Source organism: Pan paniscus, chromosome 5, assembly GCF_029289425.2.
Source record: "Pan paniscus chromosome 5, NHGRI_mPanPan1-v2.0_pri, whole genome shotgun sequence".
Taxonomy (NCBI): Eukaryota; Metazoa; Chordata; class Mammalia; order Primates; family Hominidae; genus Pan; species Pan paniscus.
In genome coordinates, this window is record NC_073254.2 from 150,277,099 (window position 1) to 150,293,969 (window position 16,871).

At 37.4% G+C, this 16,871-nt stretch overlaps 1 protein-coding gene across 1 annotated transcript in view; it reads right to left on the minus strand.

Moving 5' to 3' along the window:
* SAMD3 (sterile alpha motif domain containing 3) overlaps nucleotides 1–16,871 on the minus strand; it is a 192,182-nt gene that overhangs the window by 130,082 nt on the left and 45,229 nt on the right. The window contains exons 4-8 of the mRNA XM_003827645.5: nucleotides 15,536–15,704; nucleotides 15,126–15,246; nucleotides 5,981–6,084; nucleotides 2,667–2,779; nucleotides 819–967 (exon numbers count right to left, since the gene is read on the minus strand). The gene's annotated coding sequence lies outside the window, so the exon portion shown is untranslated. The remainder of the gene's footprint in view (nucleotides 1–818; nucleotides 968–2,666; nucleotides 2,780–5,980; nucleotides 6,085–15,125; nucleotides 15,247–15,535; nucleotides 15,705–16,871) is intronic.

Sequence of the window (16,871 nt, forward strand, 5' to 3'; positions counted from 1 at the left end):
TCAAATTTTTATTTTATTTTATTTGATATGAAGTCTTGCTATGTTGCCCAGGCTGGTCTCAAGTACTTGGGTTTAAGTGATCCTCCCAGCTCAGCTTCCCAAGTAGCTGGGATTCCTGGGATGTGCCACCATAATTAGGTAGATGTGAACTTTTAACGATGGCCTACTCATTTATCATAGATTGGGAAGACCAGAATGACTGGAATCTATAGGAAAACTTCAACAGACTAGTAGACACAGATTTTAGCATCTTCATCCTCAGATATCATAGACACTTGGAGTTTTTTTTATTTATTTGGTTTATAGTATTGTTCAAGTGTGCTGTTTCTTTATTGATTTTTTTATGTTGGAGTATTGAAGTTTTTTTTTTAATTTTATTTCTCTGACACTGGCTCTGAGGTGACATGAAGCTTTTTATTATTATTGTATTTTTGCTCATTTCTCTTTTTAGTTCCCTTAATATTTGCTTTATATATTTACAAATGATGGTAGGTGCACACATATTTATTATTGTTATATCTTCCTGATGAAGAGAACTTTTATCATTATATAATGTATTTCTTTGTCTTGTGAATAAGGTCTGTTTTGTTTGATAGAAGTATAGCCACCTCTGCTCTCATTTGGTCACTATTTGTACAGAATATCTTTTTATATCACTTCACTTTTAGCCTATGTGTATCCTTAAATCTAAAATGAGTCTCTTGTAGACAACATATAGTTGGGTCTCTTAAAATTAACCATTTAATCACTCTATGTCTTTTGATTGGGGACTTTAATCCATTTATATTTAAAGTAATTATTGGTAGAGAAGAACTTACAATTGCTGTTTTGTTGTTTTCTGCTTTGTAGTTCTTTTGTTCTTTTTTCTCCTCTTGATGCTTTTCTTGGCATTTTATTGATTTTTTTTGTAGATATAGTCTTTGTTCTCTTTCTCTTTTTCTTTTTTGTATCTTCTGTATGTATTTTTCTGTGTGGTTACCATAAGGCATATGTAAAATGTTTTATTACTAAAACCATCCATTTTAAGCTGATAACAACTTAGAAGTATTAAATATGCTTTAATTGCATGCAAATATCTGTATACTTTTACTCCCCACTACACAATTTATATTATTGATGTCAAAATTTGTATCTTTTTATACTGTAACTTCATTAACAAATTTTTGTAAAGTTATTCTTAATATTTTTTGACTTTTAACTTGTGTACTAAAATTAAAATCAATGTACACACCATCATTACAGTATTATTCTGTTTGTTTATATACTTAACTCTACAAGTGAATTTTACACTTTTATATGCTTCTGCGTTGCACTTCAGCATCCTTTCATTTCAAGTTGAATAATTACCTTTAGAATTTTTATAAGGCAGTTCTGATAATAAGGTATTCCCCCAGTTTTCATTTATCTAGGACAATCTTTACCTCTCCATTTCTGAAGAACAGTTTTGCTGGGTATCGTATTCTTGGTAGACAGGATTTGTCTTTCAGTACCTTGACTATATCCTACCACTGTCTCCTGGCTGGTAAGGTTTCTGATAAGAAATCCACTGATAGTCTTATGGAGACTCCTTTGTGCAGAGCAGTTCTCTGAGTGGCCTTGGACCAACCCAGTTCTCTCCATTTTCTTGCTTATAATTTTCAAGCATAACTATAGAATGTACAGGGAATGCAACATTCTCAGATAGGGAGGGACTGTCTGGAAAATCCCAGGCTCTGTTCTAGTCTTCCAAGAATAGGATGTCCTTCCATGTTTTAGTCAAGTGACATGTGAGTCTGGGGTATAAAGCTTAGGGTGGGCTGCTGTTTTTTAGGGTTCCTCAGCTGCAAGTGGGACACATGTAAATAGGACTCCATCCATCCTTAGGACATATTTTGGGCCAAAGAGATTTTATGTTGAGCTCTGCTGGCTTGCAGGAGGGGCTGACACAGGTAAAGTGAAACTGTTTCTCTTTCCCATTTTGAAGGGATTTTTCTCTGTGATGTGTTCATCTGAGCACTGCAACTTCTTAATTGGAATCTGGAGTTCTGATAAAGGCAGTTTGGCCTAAATATCTTTTTTTTTTTTGGTGTTTCTGTTGAGGAGGGCACAAGAGCTGTGATTTCCTATTCCACTATATTACTGAAGTCCCTCTCCCTTTACATTTGATTGCAATGTCTCTTAAGACTCTTAAACTTAGTCCCTTACAATTCCTACCTTGCTATTTTTTTCTTCATACTATGGACTTTTGGGAACTATCAGGTTAGTCCTTTTTTTGGACCCTTGGCACTCAAAATATAGTCTGCTGACCAGCAGTACTGGCATCAACTGGGATCTTACATGAAATGTAGAATTTCAGGTCTCTAGACCTACTGTATCAAAATATACATTTTGATAAGATTCTTAGGTGAGTTGTATGCCCATTAAATGTGAGAAACACTGCTCATAAATGCCTTAATTCTGTATTTTTCTCTTTGATTCCTTGTGGTGTCATTTATTTATTTATTTTTTCTCCTGTATTTCCTGTAGACAGAAGTTATCTTGATACCAGTAGCTCTCAACTTTGACTGTGAAGACTTACTTGCTGATTTCTTTTGCTTCTTGAATCAGCCTGGGTCCCATTATCAGCATTTTATATTTTATTGACATAATGATAAGCCATATTAAAAAATAGTCAAAAGAGATTTTACCTTTTTACCTTGTCAGCTCTGGGTTTTAAATCTTGACAAAAATACTCAGATAAATCCCAAACAGTTCAGAAATCTATTTGTCTCAACTCCCAGTAGGGCTGAATTACACTGAACTTTGGAGGAATAACAAGTATATATTTAGTTTATAATAACCACTATATAATTTAACTAGAGTACACAGTTAAAGCACAATTGTATATAGCAATCTATTTATGATATAAATTTGAGTTTATTAATTTACCAATACCTCCCTCAACTAATGATATGGGAGAAAAATCATTTATTAATATATTATAATTATTAAATCACCTATTTGGTCTTGATTCAAATTTTTATTTTCCTGATCTTCAAGTCTTGCCCTCCTCTTCCCTGAACATTACATTATTTTCTTCTTTGTGTATCATATTCTTTTTATTATTTACATTTACAATCCATATCAGTATGGTTGTGTTCTTATTTTAAAACGTTTTCTCCCCCTCTAACTCTTTGATTATGACCTTGCTCGGACATCTTTTAAGTATTGTAGTAGGCTGGATAATGGCCCTGCAAGGATGTTCACATTCTAATACCTAGAATCTATGAATATGTTGCCTTACATGATGGAAGGAACTTTGAAGAAATAATTAAGGATTTTGAGAAGGGGAAAATTTTCCTGGATGATCTAGGTGGGCTTAATGTAATTACAGGGTCCTTATAACAGGGAAACAGGAGGTTCAGAGAGAAGACAGAAACAGGAGTTGGAATTATGTACTTTGAAAATAGAAGGAGGGGCCATAAACCAAAGAAAGTATGTGGCCTTTAGAAGAGAGAGAAAGTAAGGAAACAGATTCTCCCCTAGAATCTACAGAAGGAACTCAGGCCTAATGATGCCTTCATTTTAGCTCAGAAAAACTCTGATTCCAGAGTTCTGACTTTCTGAACAGTAAGATAATAAATTGGTTAAATAATCATTTTAAGGCCTTATCATTGTGGTAATGAATTATAGCAGGAATAGGAAACTAGTACAAGTATAAAGCTTTAATCAGTTTACTAATTTTAGGTTCTAATACTTTTCTGCAAGAATAAACAAGAATGTATAGGTAAGTAAAGAGTGGGTGGAATAATATGAGTCTCTCATAACAGATATTAAGCATATTAAAAATATTATAAAGCTATAATAATTAAAGAAGTGTGTTATTTAAACAAGTATGGACACATGTATCATGAAAGCAGAATAAGTAACACAGAGTAAGAACCTATGTATGTATATACACTTACATTATAAGAAAGGTATAATTCCCTAATGGGTTCTTCTTGCCCACTGCCCAAATAAAACCAATTCACTGAGACTGCAAGATTGCAGTAGAGAAAGAGTTTAATTAATGCAGGGTTAGCCAAGTGGAAGACAGGAATTCATTACTCATATCAGCTTCCCTGAGAACTCCAAGGCTGGGTTTTTATGGATAATATCATGGGTAGAAGGCTAGGGAATGGGTGCTGCTGATTGGTTGGAAATGAAAATAGGGGTGTGGAAAATGGTTCTCGTGTGCTGAGTCAGCCTCAGGGTGGGGGCCACAGGACTGGTTAATTCATGAAGCACAGGTCCAAGTAGAGCCAGTTGGTCACCAGAATGCAAAAGTCAGAAAAACATCTCAAAAGACCAATTGTAGGTTCTAAAATAGTAATGTTATCTATAAAAGCAATTGAGAAAGACAAAAATCTTGTGACTTATGGCCACATGATTCCTGAGAAGTAAGGGATTATAGAGAAGCAAGTTATGAAACAATGGCTTGTTATCATTTAACTCTGCCTACATCTTAGGCATAATTTAGGCCTCTACCATAATCCTTATCTTGTGGCCTTTCATTAGTTTTACACAGACAGTTTCAGTCCTCAAACAAAGAGTGGGTCAGTTTTAGGGTGGGACTATTATCATTCTTGTTTCAAAGTTAAACTATAAACTACATTCCTCCCATGGTTAGCTTGGCTTACACTCAGGAATGAACAAGGACAGCCAGCCTGTAAGGCTAGAAGCAAGATGGAGTCAGCCATGCTAGACTTCTTTTGCTGTTATAATCTTTGCAAAGGCAATTTCAAAGGCAGTGCTTATTGACACTAATTGACCAGCCATGCTCTTCTTTGAACATACCATCTTGTTCTATTAAACATTCATAAATGGTGTACAGTCTACTGGTTCTCCTTTTTCTATTTTTTCTCCTACTTGTTGCTTATATAACTCCTGTTCATCCTTAGGAATAACTTAGGTGTCACTTCTTTCAAGGATCTTTTTATGAATGCCCCAGGTACAGATTGGATGTTCTTCCTTGGTTCTCTGAGGCACAGGCTTGGTTTATAATGTGGTAACAAGCAATCCTCTAATATTAGACATTTTGAAATCACCATTGTAAAATTATAACTGAGACAATGACAGAGATCTGACCTAACCGACTCCTTCTTGCTTCTAACCTCCAAGCTGTCTCTGTTCATTCCTGGGTGTAGGGTGAATTAACTTTGGGAGGAACTTAGCTTATAGTTTATAGTTTGAAACAAAGATGGTAACAGCCCTTTCCCAAAACAAACCTCCTTCTTGCTTGGGGACTAGATTGCCTTTGTAGGACTAACAAAGTAGCCACAAGATTAGAAATTATGGTTTAGGGGCCATGCAGCTGGAAGCTACAAGATTCCGAAACTCCCCAAATTGCTGCTGGGGATAACATCACTATTGTATAACCTAAGAGCAGTGCTTGAGATATTTTGCAGACCCTGCACTTTATGGATCACTTGGCACCACTCAGATTGATAAACTGGCTCATCCAATCTTGTGGGCCCCACCCAGGAACTGATACAGCACAAGTATACAGCTTCGACTCCTTATGATTTCATCTCTGACCTGACCAATCAGCACTCCCAACTCACTGGCCCCACCACTTACCAAATTATCCTTAAAAACTCTGATCCTTGAATACTTGGGGAGTCTGATTTGAGTAATAATAAAACTCCAGTCTCCTACATAGCCAGCTCTGTGTGAATTACTGTTTCTCTATTGCAATTCCCCTGTCTTGATAAATCACCTCTGTCTAGGCAGTGGGCAAGGTGAACCCACTGGGCAGTTACAAATTAACACAATAAAAGAGTATTCCTTATTCATACAATTTCCATTGCAGAGTTGTTTTCTATTCTTCAGAGTTGTTTTCCTACAAATTATGGCTCAGCCATCTAGTTGGCTTCAGTCTTTTAGTGCTGTCAAAATTGAATTGAGATGGCCTAATTCAAGGCCTCCCTACAACTGGCACAGTGGAGGAAGGGTGAAACTGGAAAATAAGGCTTTTCATTACCTCAGTCCAGAAGTGGCATCTTACTTTTGCTTACATTTCACTGGCTTTAACTATTCATATTTTCCTGTACAATAAGGAGCTGAGAGGTTCATTCTTCCATGTGCCTGGAAAGGAAGGAGAACTGGATAGTAGTAAAGCACAATAATGCCTACTGCACGCTCTGACCTTAGCATGAGTGTATCACTTACTGCAGCCTACTGTAGTTACATAGACGGTGGGGAAACAAGAAGTGGTTAGACTCTTTGCAATTCTATCAAATATTTTCCCATGCTAGGGTCAATCTAGTACAAGGGTTAGAGAAGGAACCTTAGAATCAAGTTGGATCTGAATTTAATTCTCAGCTCCACTACTTAACTTACTGTATGACCTTGGCAAGTTATTTCACCATCGTGAGTCTCAGTTTCCTAAATCATAAAATGAGCTTAATAATATCTATCTAATAGTATTATTATAAGATTATATAATTTAATGGATATAAAGTTCCTGTTCCTGGTACTCCACCAGATATGGTTTGGCTGTGTCCCCCACTAAATATCATCTTAAATTGTCATCCTTATAATCCCCATGTGTCATGAGAGGGTCCCAGTTGGAGGTATGTGAATCATGGGGGCGGTTTTCCCCATGCAGTTCTCATGACAGTGAGTGAGTTCTCATGAGGTCTGATCGTTTTATAAGCATCTGGCATTTCCCCTGCTGGCACTCATTCTCTCTCCTGCTACCCTGTAAAGAGGTGCCTTCCTCCATGATTGTAAGTTTCCTGAGGCCTCCCCAGCCATATGGAACTGTGAATCAATTAAACCTTTTTTTTTTTTTTTTTTTTTTGAGATGGAGTTTCACTCTTGTTGCTCAGGCTGGAGTGCAATGGTGCACTCTCACTGCAACCTCCACCTCCCAGGTTCAAGCGATTCTCCTGCCTCAGCCTCCCAAAAAGCTGGGATTACAGGTGCCTGCCAGCAGGCCTGGCTAATTTTTGTACGTTTAGTACAGACAGGGTTTCATCATGTTGGCCAGGCTGGTCTCAAACTCCTGACCTCAGGTGACCCACCCACCTCGGCCTCCCAAAGTGATGGGATTACAGGTGTGAGCCATTGTGCCTGGCCTAAATCTCTTTTCTTTATAAATTACCCAGTCTTGGGTATATCTTCATAGCATTGTGAGAAATGGACTAATACACCACCTGACATACAGTAGGAGCTAAATAAAAAGCAGTCTTTATTATTACCTAGTCTTTGAGCTGCACCTCCCAGGGACATTATCTTTGTCTTTCAAATTTTAATTTCTTTCTCCCCTTTGACTCTTATCTTCAGTTGCAAATAATAATTATCTTTCCTAAGTTAAAAATAAAACTGAACCACTCAAAACAAACTAAAACTTTGCTTTAGGCTATTTTTCCATTTCCCTCTTTCTTATCACCAAACTCAAATGTTTGTTTTCTGTTGTGTTGTTTTTCACTAGCTACTTCTACTTTTAAAAGTTCCCATTCACTGCTTGGCTCATCGTAATCTTTGTTTTCCTATTTACTGAAGCTATTCTCTTGCAGCTTATAACCAGCCTCCTCATCACGAAGTTATTAAACTGCACAAGCGTTTCACCTTGCAGGTCTTTCTTGTGGTTTGACATTTAATTATTTTTTTGCCCTTGATAATGGCATGTAATGACATACCTCTTACCCTTCTCACCATTCCCAAACCTTCTTCTTGGTTCAATTTATTTTCCTGTCCCCTCCGGGAGGATCTGCAGAAGGTTCATTTTTTGGCCCTCTTCTCTTCTCTCACATGCCTCCCCTTGGCACTCACATTCCCTCCCAAAGCTTGAAAATATCACCTTTAGACAGGCATCTTCTATGTCTAGCCTCTCCTCTGAACTCTCTTCTAGCTTCCCAATTGCCTAATCAAAATTTCTCAGACTTTTTGTTCCTGCACTCAAATTTACTGTGTCCCACTTCGATTCTGTACCCATTTGGCCATTGTTCATGGTTCTATTTCAGCATGTACACATAGCATCCCATATTATAATTATTTGGAACATTACATTGCAGTTGTAAACTCCTTGGGACAGGAGTTATCTAAAGATAGTCTTTATCTTCTTGCCTTCCCTCTTTATTTTCATATTAAAATTTAGTAATCATCTATATCACCATCAGGATAATTATAATATGCTAATTATGATATGTGTAATATATACTTCAAAATAAATGTTCACATTAAAAATGTGACACAGTAGTTCTCTGATATCCTCAGGGGATACATTCCAAGACCTCCAGTGGATGCCTGAAACCATGGATAGTATTGAACTTTCTATATACTATGTTTCTTTCCTACACATATGTGCCTATAATAAAGTCTAATTTATAAATTAGGCATACTAAGAGATTAACAACAATAGCTAATAATAAAATAGAACAATTACAACAACATACTGTAATGCAAGTTATGTGAATGTGTCTCTCTCTATCTCTCTCTTTCAAAATATCCCATTGTACTGTCCTCCCCTATTCTGGATTGTGGCTAATGACGGGTAACTGAAATTATGGAAAGCAATACTGTGTAGAAGGGAAAACTACCGGTTAGTGTGATTGAGCATAGTAGGAATCACCACACTTCAAACTGATAGAGAAATGAAAAGTCTCGTGCTTACTGATTTTATAGTATAAAGTTATTATTTCCTCTTTATTTACATTTCAGGGCCATCAGATGTGCACCACTGGGGATGTTAAATTAGGGTTACAGGTGCACCATTGCCAAGATGGGGAAGACAGAGCCTACATTTTCCAAAAGAACTTGAAAGCTTGTGAATTAATGCAATGGCCTCTTATCTCCCTGCATCTGTTCTTCATTTTTGCACTCTCTCTATAGAGGAAATCTAATCATGTCACTCTTCTGCTTGAAATCCTTCAAGAGATTTCAATGGCCTTTCGGATAAAATATAAACTTCTTACAATGGAATTAAAATGTATTTCAGCTGGGCATGGTGGCTCACACCTGTAATCCCAGCACTTTGGGAGGCCAAGGCGGGAGGATCACCTGAGGTCAGGAGTTTGAGACCAGCCTGGGCAACATGGAGAAACCATGTCTCTACTAAAAATACAAAAATTGGCCAGTGCCACTTGTCTGTAGTTCCAGGTACTTAGGAGGCTGAGGCGAGAGAATCACTTGAAGTCAGGAGGTGGAGGTTGCAGTAAGCCGAGATTGTGTCACTGCACTCCTTGACTTTGGCCATTTCCCCATGTTAAGCTTATGTGCCAGTGGAATAGACCTACTCACAGATCTTCAAATAATCCATGTCTTCTTAAACCTTTCAGCATTTGCACATGTCATACTCTGCCTAGAACAGACATCCTCTGCCTCTGTAGTAAATTCTTCTTCCTTCAAGACATGACAGAGCTACTCAGGAAAGTCTTCCCTGGCTGAGGCCTTGCTTTACTTACTTAACATATTCGCACAAGCCACACATACATGCACACACACAAGCACACAAGCGCATGTGCAGGGAGATGGGGGGGAGAGAGAGAAAGAGAGAGAGAAAGATTTGGCCTTGCTGTTTGCATTAAATTGGCTTCCATAACTAGGGAAATGGCCTTGTGTTTTAGTCCTAAAGAGATGGTAGTCTTAAGGAGATAACAGAGGAAAACAAGAAGCAGAAAATTCTACTACCAACACCTATGAAATACATGTTATATATATTATATACATAGGCAACTATAAATGCATAGTTGATCATACAAGGAAGAATAGAGCCTCCCCTGGTGGCAAACTGAAGTGTGTGAAACCATGAGCTGCTGTGACTGCCCTGAAGTAGTCTTGGTCTCAATAGTACAGAGGCTTAGAGTTTAAAATCCTCATGGGAACAGAAACTGAAGCTTTGTATTCAAAACAAGAGGGGGATTGAAATGGAGACCACTGAATAAATATGGGACTTTCAAAAGTACTGGACTTCAGGGAAACCCTCAGAGAAAGAGTGTTCTAAGAGAAAAAAAATCTACTCACTGGTACAGAGAAGACAAGGACGCTAAAAGTAACAGCTGAAACAAAAGAGAACTTTCTGAGAATTCAAATTCCAAACTTGTGTTTCATGCAGGCTCAAGATTCAAAATAATAACTTCTCACAAAGTCTGGAAACCTTGAAAGAAAGAGATTGGTACAAAAATTGGACCCAGCAGGGTGATTCTCTTGGGGCATGTAAAAGAAGCAAATATAAAACTTTCAGGGAGGCATGCCCTCAACAGATGCTATTCAGCAACAATTTATAAGTCAACAGACATAGCAATGGGGATAATTGGAACCCCAAGAATTTCAGCTCCTAGGGCACTGGTCGAGATTATAAAATTGATTTGTCCTAAATGAATAAAAAATAAAATGTGGAATTTAAATCCTAAGGAAAAAAAGGCACTACAAAAAATGGCACATTTGAAAAAGAATGAAATATAATTTCTAGAAATAAAAAAGTCAATAGACTAAACTGAAAGTAATATACAACTAAAGGATTTGCAAACAGAATTGGAATGAAGACTATTACTCAGAATATAGCACTGAGAGATAAAGAATTAGAAAACAGGTAGGAGAAATTAACAGATATGAAGGTTAGAATGAGAGCAACAGTCTGGTAGGAGTTGTAGAAGGTGGTGTTTGAGAGAAGAGGGAGAAGTAATATGTTGAGGTAATGGCTGAGAGTTTTCCAGAATGTATGAAATATATGAATCCTTAGATTAAGGCAACATTATAAGTCATGAGCAGGCTAAATAAAAATAAATCATACATAGAGCCTTATAGTAAAACCATCAAATACCAAAGACAAAAAGAGGACCTAGAAGGCAATCAGCGAGAAAAGACAGATTACCTAAAAAGAAACAAAAATTATGCTGTCACATGCTTTTAATAGCAAGAAAAAAGGCTAAAGAGAAATGGTATATTGTATTGCCTTTCTTCAAATTACTAAGAGAAAATAATCGTTAATCTAGAATAAACTATACAAACTGTCATTTGGGAAGGAGAGTTAAAAATAATTTTTTGACAAAATTAAGAGTATTTACCACTTTCAGATCTATGATGAATAACGACTTTTAAAGGATATAAGTAAGGAAAAAGCCAGAAAGAATAGGCTTCAAGTAATGATGGTAAGCAAAGAAACTAGTAAACATGTGGGTCAATATAAAGAAGGATTGTTATTATTATTATTTTTTTGAGAGAGGGTCTTGCTCTGTCACCCAGCCTGGAGTGCAGTGGCGCTATCCTGGCTCACCACAACCTCTGCCTCCCAGGTTCAAGTGATTCTCCTTCCTCAGCCTCCCAAGTAGCTGTGATTTCCATGTGATAAGAGGCGTGTGCCATCACGCCAGGCTAATTCTTGTCTTTTTAGTAGAGACCCGGTTTTACCATGTTGGCCAGGCTGGTCTTGAACTCCTGACTTCAAGTGATTTGCCCACTTCAGCCTCCCAAAGTGTTGGGATTATAGGCGTGAGCCACCATGCCCGGCCTAAGAAGCATTTCTTACACAGAACAGTAATGATAATGGTTATTAATTTTGGTAATAATATCAAGATATAATAAAATTCCAAACAACTCTAACACTTAATAAGAAGATGAGTAATTTTTATTAGAAGAAGGTTAGAATTATTGATTTCAATTTTAGTTCCTGTTTAATCAAGTATATATGTTAGCAATTTCAACATAATCACTTAAAAACAGAAACTGATCATATAATATCTAAATAACTAGAGAATAACAAGGATTAAAGATAACTTAGTTAATCTTATAGAAGGCAGGAAAAGATAAAAAATCATTTTAAAGAGAAATCTGAAAAAGAGAGAGAGAGGGAGAGAGAAAGAGAAGATAGATATAAATCCAAATATTTCAGCAATCAAAAGAATGTCATATGAGCAAAATTCTCCAGTTAAAGGAGCAAGGCCATAAATTGGGTGGTAAGTATTCAATAAAATTGTCTTTATAAGGGAACATAAACATAAATATCATGGCATAAAATGACTTAAAGTAAAAGGATGAGAAAAAGTTGACCAGGTAAATAATCAAAATTAGGCTAGTGTATCTATATTAACATAAAGAATGCACTCGGAGAGGGATAGCATTATTAGGGATGAAGATGGTTACTACGCGTTGATAAAAGATTCAAGTCACAAGGAAGTAATAACATTTCAAAGTATATATGCCTCCAACAACATATATAGAGAACATTTTATACAATAAGAAGGAGAAATAGGTAAACCCACAGTTCTATGGGGGAGATAAATGCTTGTTCCATAATAGTAGAGTAAGCAGACATGTAAAATTCTTTATTTGCATCTCTGCTTGTAATAGCAAAGAGTAGAAACAACTGTCCCAAGTCAAGGAAGTAGATAGCTAAACTGAGACTGATTTATACATTCAGTTAGTATTCAATGGTTAAAAATGGACTAGATCTCATGGATAAGATGGATAATTCCATCTGATCATTCCATAATACTGAATGACAAAAGAGTTGCAAAACGTTATATATAGTAGACACCAAGTGGAGATATGAATTGGATATATAAACATGGAGCTTGAAGAGATGTGGGCTGAATGATACATTTGGCAGTTATCTGAATACATTTTTTGAAAGCATGAGTATTCACAGTCATCAAGGAGAGTTAGTAGTGAAGAAAACCCAATTTAGAACCCTGGAATTTCCAACAATTACAGATCAAATTGAGAGAAAGAGAATCAAGCAAATAAAATCCAGAAAAGCAGCCTCACTAGTAAAGAGAGAGAGAGGGAAGTAAGGAGAGCTCTCATGCTGCTTGTCTTCACTGATTCCTACTTTAAATGTGTTCATGAGAGGTCATGATGCCCAAAGCTATGTCAGCCAGTTGGAAGCATGAGGGTGCACGGTTGAGGATAAAAAGCCAATATGCTAAGGGTGGAGGATGAGGAGAGAAAAAACATGACATTATAGAGCCAACTAATCCAGAAACTCACTATATCTATAATTCTGTTATATGCGATAAGCATTTATTTTGTAATGTCATTGCTAGTTGTATTTTCTGTTACTTGAAGCCAATAGCATCTTATTATGCCCAGTGACAATTTTAAAAGTCCATCTTATTCCCAGTTAAAGGAAATGTGTGTTGAATAAATGGCACTAGTGTTTCACTGGGGTTGCAAAGATAACTAAGACAAGTCCCAGCCCAAGATTTCATAGTTTAGGAGAGAGAAATTTACATTTAAAGCCATAAGAGATGGTAGGGCCTTGAAGACTTTTGATCACGGATATGAGATAATAAAGGCAGTGCTTTAGAAACACTAGTTTGTTGTCATAATAAAAATGATTATGCACCTTGGGTACATATATCTGTCTATTTAGCATATTTTATTTTATTTGAACCTTATAACAAATCAATCAGGAAGGTATTGCCCATGTTTTATAAATGAAGAAATAGGTTTATGAACTGAAATAATTTGCTTAGGATCAGATAGTGATAAGATTGAAACTAAGTTTATTTAGCACCAGAAGCCAGGCTCTTACCTGCTTTCTTCCATGCTATGCTGTGCCTCCTGTGGCACCATCTGCCTTTATCTCACACACTTCATTGACCCAACACAGGATGGCCAGAAGGGAGGAAAAGTGAGCATCAAGGAAGCCAATTAAGGTAGGAGAGAGGCAGTGTAGCAAGGGAAAAGGAAAGATCAAGATGGTAGGCATTTCTGAGAGGAAGAGTGAGCCTTAATGACAGACTGGAGACATGGGATGAAAAATGCTGAAGCTTCAAAGGGATGTCAAGGTTACGGCACAGTTCCTTTCTTTTGAAAGAACACTTGGTATTTATTGCCTCCGTTCCTTCATGTGCTTTTAACATATGATCATCTAGTTTTTGCTTCAAATTTTCTCTCTTTTTTTGTGGAAACTGTTCTCTAGGTATGTACCCTTGGCCTACTCATTGAAAATTACATAGATATAGATATCCATATATTTTTTCTATTCTCCCTGATGCTTCTGCATTTTCTTTAAATTTTCTCCTTCATTGGCTTCTCCAAAATTAGATTTATCCCTAGAGAAGCTCATTCTTTATTTATTTGTTTTGAGATAGAATCTTGCTCTGTCACCCAGGCTGGAGTGCAGTGGTAAGATCTCTGCTCATTGCAACCTTCACCTCTCAGGCTCAAGTGATTCTCCTGCCTCAGCCTCCTGAGTAGCTGACTAGAGATGCACACAACCACGCCTGGCTAATTTTTGTATTTTTAGTACAGATGAGGTTTCACCATGCTGCCCAGACTGGTCTCAAACTCCTGACCTCAAAGAATCTGCCTGCCTCGGCCTCTCAAAGTGCTGGCATTACAGGCATGAGCCACTGTGCCTAGCCTTGTTCTATCTTTCAAAATCTCTCCTTCCCCTAAACATTTGCCTACCTCCAGAATTACTTTGGATGCCACATTTCTTACCTATGGTTTTGCTTGGCTCCAATTTTTTTCTTCTGTCTTCTAAATGAGCATATATGGTATGTACTTTGCTGTAATGATTTTTACCTAAGTTTAGTCTCCTCCTAGAAATCTTCCAAACAGTTCTCATCCTTTGACGCGCCATACTTCTACTTTCTGCCTTGTTGCTTATAACAATCACATAACATTTTATACATATGCTTATTTGTACCAATATATGCCTTGTTTAAGGGGTAATTTTCATGTATCTTGATAGTCCCCATACTGCCTAGCATTCTTGCATTTAGTAGACAATTATTCATTCATTTCTTTATTCCTTCAACAAATACTTGAATGGGAGGAACAAAAAGGGGAAAAGCAGAGTAAATAACTATAAAAAGTGTGAAACAGGAAAAAGAAATAAGGTGTTAATTTGAGGAAGATTTGAAAACCTATATTCTATTTTATTTTATCTTTTTTAACCTGATAGCCTTGGACTTGTTTAAAATCCAATGAGAGGTAGAACACACAAGGGAGAGAAGTAAGCACAGGGTTATGAAGAGATCCTCTAGAAGGATGCTACAGCTAAGAGTTACAGGCGTGGCCAGGTGCAGTGGCTCACACCTATAATCCCAGCACTTTGGGAGGCCGAGGCAGGCGGATCACGAGGTTAAGCAATCGAGACCATCCTGGCCAACATAGTGAAACCTTGTCTCTACTAAAAATACAAAAATTAGCACGGGCATGGTGTCACGCACCTGTAGTCCCAGCTCCTCGGGAGGTTGAGGCAGGAGAATCGCTTGAACCCGGGAGGCGGAGGTTGCAGTGAGCTGAGATCACGCCACTGCACTCCAGCCTGGTGACAGAGCATGACTCCGTCTCAAAAAAAAAAAAAAAAAAACAGTTACAGGTGTGCTGAAGTCTTGATGTCCTCCGCTCCAGGTGGCACGAGCTTCCAGCTATGAGCAGCCAGTGTGTTATGCAAATTTGTTTTTAAGTAGACCATTTTGTGAAAAATATTAGGAAGCCCTTTTGTGAGGTTCCCAAGAAAGTAGATGAGGATGTGTGTGAGTCAGAGTACTCTAGATAAATAGAACCAAATATATCTATACATCTATATAGAGAAAGATAGAGAAAAAATGAGATTGATTTTAAGGAGTTGGCTCACCATATTGTGGGGGCTGGCAAGTCTGAAATTCATAGGGCAGGATGCCAGCAGGCTGGAAATTTTGGCAGGAGTCAATGTTGCAGTCTCAAGTTTGAAGGCAGAATTCCTTCTTCTTCTGGGTACCTCAGTCTTTTCCCTTAAGGCCTTCAACTTACTGAATGAGGTCCACCTACATTACGGAGAGTAATTTGTTTACTCAAAGTCTAATAAATGTTAATCACATCTGAAAAAAAAATAGCTTCATAGCAACAGCTAGACTGGTGTTTGACCAAACAACTGTGTACCATAGCCTAGCCAAGGTAACACATCAAATTAATCATCACAAGATGGAAGCCAAAGAGACAGGTGAAAGTTCTGCTTTGGGTAGGAGGAGGGTCACCTCCACCAATGTAAAAGGAGAAATGTGGATGGAAACTAATGTGGATGTTTAGGTAACTCCAAATCTATGGCTTCTATTTCCTCTGTGAAGCTGGGATGAGAGGAGGAAATCAATGGTTTAAAGATAGTGATAGGTTTGCAAAATTTACTTAGGTGAGTGGGAGAGTAGTTGCCAAGTGAAATAGACTGAGACTGCTGAGAAGAGCTAAAGGTTGGTGATTACAGTCTTATGAGGGGTGTAATCGCTAATAAATGCTCACAACACAGCTATTTCACTCTATTTAAGATGGTATCTTTTCAAGTATTGACACGGTATTGGTCTTTACTTTCTGCTAGCAAACATCACTCTTCGGTTAACTTCTATGCGCCCTTCTATAATCTCTTATTTCATGGATTAGACCTACTGAATGTTAACTGTGGTAACACTTGTCTGGGGACCTTATTGTTGTTTGTCTTGTAAGACTACACATCTAATAAATAACACAATTAAGGGTGGTGCACAGGAGACATGGTGAATGAGCTTAAGGAGAAGGATGTTGTTGTTGAGGCTACTTTAAATGCTAGAAGTACTTTATAGGCTTTTAGCATAGACTCACTGCTCTGTGACTCAATAATAACACACTTCTTTAGCCATCATTCAAAGGACAAGTGTACACACTGTGCAATAGGGACTCCATACGTATTTGAAAATACAAATGAAGATGTGGCTTTTCTTGATTCTATTTTCTACATTTTTGCCTATTTGCATATTATGTTAGCTCCAGAAAATGGCTAGGAGGCAGACTTTTTCCACAACTGTCAATCCAGTGTTCTCCTCTTCTTGTTTGTTTGAATTATCTGATAAGTGGCACTTATTTATTTGAGAGGTAGTAAAAGGTAAAGAAAAAAATATATATATATATAGAGAGAGACAGAGTCTCACTCTGTCACCCAGGTTAGAGTGCAGTGGCACGATCTC